This window comes from Papaver somniferum, chromosome 2 (genome assembly GCF_003573695.1).
Source record: "Papaver somniferum cultivar HN1 chromosome 2, ASM357369v1, whole genome shotgun sequence".
Lineage (NCBI taxonomy): Eukaryota > Viridiplantae > Streptophyta > Magnoliopsida > Ranunculales > Papaveraceae > Papaver > Papaver somniferum.
The window spans coordinates 85,762,529-85,768,087 of record NC_039359.1 but is presented as its reverse complement, the minus strand read 5'-3'; the positions used below and the strand labels follow the sequence as shown (position 1 = coordinate 85,768,087).

Here is a 5,559-nt window from a genome sequence, read left to right as displayed (position 1 = left end):
GCTCTAGCATTTGGTCGATAAAAGGAAGGGGAAAGTGATCCTTCCTTGTGACCTTGTTCAATTTCCTATAGTCAATACACACACGCCATCCCGTGGTCACTCGGGTTGGGATTAATTCATTATTATCATTCTGGACTACAGTGATACCTGATTTCTTGGGGACAACCTGAACAGGGCTGACCCACTTACTGTCTGAAATTGGGTAAATAATACCCGCATCTAACAACTTAAGCACTCTTTTCGAAACTACCTCTTTCATGTTAGGGTTCAGTCGACGTTGCATCTCCCTAGAAGGTTTGGAGTCTTCCTCTAAATGAATCTGATGCATACACACAGTAGGACTTATACCCTTAATGTCTGCTATAGTCCACCCTAAAGCTTCCTTATTATCTTGAAGTACATTTACTAGCCTACTTTCCTGATCAGTATCCAAATTGGAAGCTACAATCACAGGTAAAGTCTCAGATGGGCCTAAAAACACATACTTTAGAGTATCGGGTAGTGGTTTAAGGTACAACTTTGGGGGCTCTTCAGAAGAAATTAGGGTAGTCTCATAAACTGGTAACGGTTCAAACCTAGCTTTCCATCTATCAATGTCTAACACAGGGGTAGAATCTAATAGCGCATTCACATGTTCAATAGTGTTATCGTCGTCAAAATCTAAACCAAAATGGGATAGACAACTTTCTAATGGGTCTTCAGACAAGATGTTTGGTAATGACTCCTGAACTAAGGCTTCTATCATGTTCACCTCCTCAACACATGTGTCATCTAGCTCATGAGGTTGCTTACTGACATTAAAAATGTTCATCTCCATAGTCATATTACCAAAAGATAAACTCATCACACCATTTCGACAGTTAATGATCGCATTAGACGTAGCTAAAAATGGGCGACCTAAAATCACAGGTATCTGGTTCTCTGGGTCAGGGACAGGTTGGGTATCTAGGACCACGAAATCCACTGGATAAATAAACTTGTCGACCTCAATAAGAACATCCTCGATAACACCTCGAGGGATTTTAACAGACCTATCAGCTAACTGCAGTGTCATCTGAGTAGGTTTCATTTCACCAAGTCCTAGCTGTAAGTATACATGGAATGGCAGTAAGTTCACACTGGCTCCTAAGTCAAGTAAAGCTTTTTCTACCCGGAAGTTACCTATTGTGCAAGCAATGGTAGGAGAACCTGGGTCTTTGTACTTTGGAGTTGTGGTGTTCTGAATGATTGAACTTACGTGACTAGCTAAAAAGGCTTTCTTATGGACGCTAAGTTTTCGCTTTCGCGTACACATATCCTTAAGGAACTTGGCATAAGCAGGAATTTCCTAATTGCATCTAATAAGGGAAGGTTTATGGTAACTTGCTTAAAAACCTCCACTATGTCATTAAAGTTCGATTCCTTCTTTGTTGGTACTAATAGCTGAGGAAATGGGGCTCTAGGCCTAAAATCAGACCTTTCAGGAACCGAATTCACATTCAGAAACTTTATCAGTCTCTTCAGCTACTGGTCCTGAGAGGTGAGATCCTGAGGGGTGAACTACAGTATGTTCACTATCGGGCATGGCATGTTACCTTGTCTACAACTCTACCACTTCTAAGGGTTCTAAACATTCAATTGATTCGATGGTTTTGCACCTAATTCATGAACTCCTCTAGGGTTGGGTTGTGTTTGACTAGGAAACTTACCTTTTTCTCTCAAAGAATCACTTATCAGACCAACCTGGGTTTTTAACTCGGAAATAGCCTGACTATTTTCTTGTCCTATCCTGTTACTAGCTTGTAGACTCTGTTCTACGGATAACTGGAATTTTGCAGTTTGCTGAGTTAACAAGGCGAGAGATTCCTCTAAACTTAGGATTTTCTTATCTGACTGATTCTGAAACTGAGCTAGTCCTGAAGGATTCTTAGTATAGCCAAAACCTGGGGGAGCATTAGAATTACTAAACTGACCTTGACTTTGGCCCTTAGACCACGAAAGGTTCGGATGGTTTCTCCAACCAGGATTATAGGTTTCTGAATATGGGTCAATCTTTTGACGGTTATCAAATCTAGTGTTATTATAAAGAGCATTGGCCTGCTCTTCAATATTCTGGCCTTCCCAAAAAGGCTCCACTCTACCACTAGTCTGGCCCACTTCTAAGGCTTCTAACCTTTTTGCTATAGCAGCAATTTTGGCATCTGATTCATAGCCTCCTTCTACCCTATTAACGTTTCCTCTACTTAAAAGAATTGTTTTCTGGGGTGCCCTACTATTTTCCCATTGCTGGGTTTTTTCGGCGATTTCATTAAAAAATTCCATCGCCGCATCAACAGTTTGGTTTTCAAATCCACCAGTGCATAGAGACTCAACCATGGTCGTTGTGGAATAATCTAAACCCTCATAAAGGATCTGAACTAGCCTAACCTTTTCTAAACCATGATGAGGACACTGGGATAATAAATCATTGAACCTTTCCAAATACCTATATAAAGATTCTCCCTCTTGTTGTGAAAATGTGCATATTTGCGTCCTAATAGACGATGTTTTGTGCCTAGGGAAAAACTTATTGAAAAAGGCAGATGTAAGTTGTTCATATGTCTCAATTGACTCGGAGTCCAAACTATACAGCCACGACTTGGCCTTATCTTTCAGGGAAAATGGGAATAACCTAAGTTTCAAAGCATCATCATCTAAGCCTCTAATTCTTAGAGTACTACAAATTTCCTCAAAATCCCTAACATGGTAATAAGGGTTTTCATTTTCTTTCCCTAAAAAGATTGGGAGCATCTGTAAGGTCCCAGGTTTCAGTTCATAGGGTGCCTCCGTTTCAGCTAACTTAATACACGAAGGACGGGTAGTCCTAGTTGGATTCAACAAAGCTTTCAAAGTTGCCATTTCTGGCGCTATCGGAGCAACAGGATTCTCTCCTCAGTCAAAGAACGTTCAAAAACAGACTCTTCAAAAGCCGGACTTTCTAGATTAAGGTAATCGAGACGCTTCGAACTACTAGGTTTCTCTTTAACAAATCTACCTAGTGCGTCTCTTTTACGTTCAGGCATACAATAGAATTTTCTAAATTGGAAGGGTAAGCAAACACAGATCAAGGCCGACTCAACCAAATCAAACCTATTGATTTCTAGCAAAAAAAAGCATGATGGCTCCACTTAGATTGTTTCTAGACCAGCTTCTAATCCTTCGAACGGGAATTCGTTACAATTTAAGCAAACCCCTCTGGAATCAATCCGAGTTAACGTAAGTTGAATAGAGGCGAGGGAAGCTCGGTGGAGCTTTGATACCCAAGGCCTCACCGGTATTACAAGGCGGCGCAGTCACGCATTCAACTTACAGAAACCGTCAAGAACTTCGAAGTATGCTTAAAAGAGTAACCAATATTTTTCGAATGACTTTCCTGTTAAGCTCGTTACCCTATCGGTCTCGTTCTAGTCAAAATTTTAGGCTTAGGTTCGCGTAGGTTACGTGTTCCTAAAGCGGGCAAGAAGAGAACGGTGATGAAATCCGAACCCTTATCTTGTATGGCCAGGCCTTGCCCTTTACTAGAAAAATAAATGTCCGTATTCAGTCCTCAACATATATGCATACGAAGGAGTCCAGTAACTCGCTGACAGGGGATTCGCGAGTGTTTAGAATCTTACCTCCCGTTCCAGACGGGGGATGAATCGGTTGTAGTCGACTCGGGCCACTGACTCCGATGTCTAGTGTACGAACCCAAGGTGCAGAGACAATATCGTAATTGTCCTCCTTCTCTGCAAACAGTTTATATTTAAAGTACCCTTCCGTAGGGTAATAAAAAAAATAATGTCCCAAAGTCCAAAAAAAATAAAGAAAAATTACAAAATAATAAACCCTAATACAGTTTTTTTTTTAAATAAAATAAACAAACCCTAAACTAAAATTGTCTAAAATAAAATTGTCTTCTTTTCTGTTTTTTTGCTTTAATCTTTAGCTCCAAGTCTTTATGAAATCACCAAACTCCTTGGCTCAATTTTCTTTATGATCCAGAACCTGTAGACACAAGATAAATACCCAAAAACATAAAAAAGACAAAAATAAAAAAAAAAAATAAAAAAAAAAAAAATAAATCTAAAACCCTAAAAACAAGTCCGCGTCGGCGGCGCCAAAAATTGATGTGATTTGTAGATAGTGGTAAAAGTGGTTCGATTCTCAGACTTGTGAAGGATATTAATTAGACTTAAATTCTAATATTAAAATAGAAAACTCACTAAAAATTATAGCAAACTCAATCAAAGATGATATCAATACTAAAAGAAACACTGAGGCTAAGATTCCACTATTTTCCAAGTTCAAAGTGATTAAACCAATACTTATATTTATGCAATTTTCTTGTTTAATTTGATTCTAAAATATTGCAACAAGTAGATTTTCAAAAGTAATAATTGTAAATACCAAGTATGAAGCATCAAAAGTCTTAAAACTAAGCATACTCCATCAAAATAGATCACAATCACTCAAATAAAAATCATATTCAATAATTTCAAGGCAAATAATCATATAATTATTGCAAATAAAAAGATAAAATAGAATATACCACTTTTGTTGGAAAAATAGCTTCCTCTATCGCCTCAGCAATGGGGTTTAGCTCCTCATATTAATCATGATCTCAAAATATGTGTTTGTTGCTCAAAAGATGATTAAAAGAGTGAAAAGTAATAACACAGACTGTTTGCAACAGTGTATTGGTGTTGCAAAACAGCTGTTACAATGGAACTGTTACAGAAAAACTGTTGCTTTGTCGCTGATTTTAAGACTGCCCTGAACAGCTTAATGTTCTTCAGCTGTTAAACAACGACACTTTCTGCGACTGTCTACCGAGGGTCAATGTTCTTGCGTTCTTCTTCTTCAGCAGCAGCAGCAGAAACAGAGTTTGGTAAAGCTCTGATTTTTCTTCTCTGGCTCTCCTTAGGTTCCCAAACTCTCGACACCCTTCTATATGACCCAAGACATCTATTTATATCAAAAATACCGATTAAATCTCTCCCAAATCTTCCAAAATCTCTTTCCTTCTCTTCACGGCCAAGTTGCGCAATTTCTTGTTTTAGGATTTCTACGCGTTTCTGAGCTTTCCTTTTTATTCTAAACTCTTCCTTAGATAGATACAAATCTTTGGGAAGGTTTACAGCTTTTAATCACTCTAAAATTCCCTAAAACAGGTCACACACGTGACTTTCCATATTTTCTTGTTGTGAGAAAAATCCGTCGATTGAGCCCATTCTAATCGATTTAAACACCCATATCAGATTTCCTAGACCCATAAGGAGTCTATCCTATGAAAATCAGAGGTTTAATCGACCTCAAACTCCTCCAAATCACGATTGCCAAAACTGTTCTTTAACTGCACTATTTTCCCGCCAAAACCTGGTTTTTGAATGTTGAAGATGGTTGCCCCTTATCCAGAGTAGGGGTGTGATTAGCAGATGCCTGGAAATGATATGCCCCTTAGTAATTAGGTTACCCCTTATCCAAAGTGAGAGTCCGAATAGAAAATGTCCTCCGGGTGCTTTCCGACAACTTTTCGAGCCAATTTTTTCCAAAAATGTT

General features: G+C 38.7%; 1 pseudogene; it reads left to right on the top strand.

Annotated features, from left to right (window-relative positions):
* The first annotated feature begins 2,413 nt into the window (after positions 1 to 2,413).
* Positions 2,414 to 2,513, top strand: LOC113354685 (annotated as a pseudogene).
* The last annotated feature ends 3,046 nt before the right edge of the window (positions 2,514 to 5,559 follow it).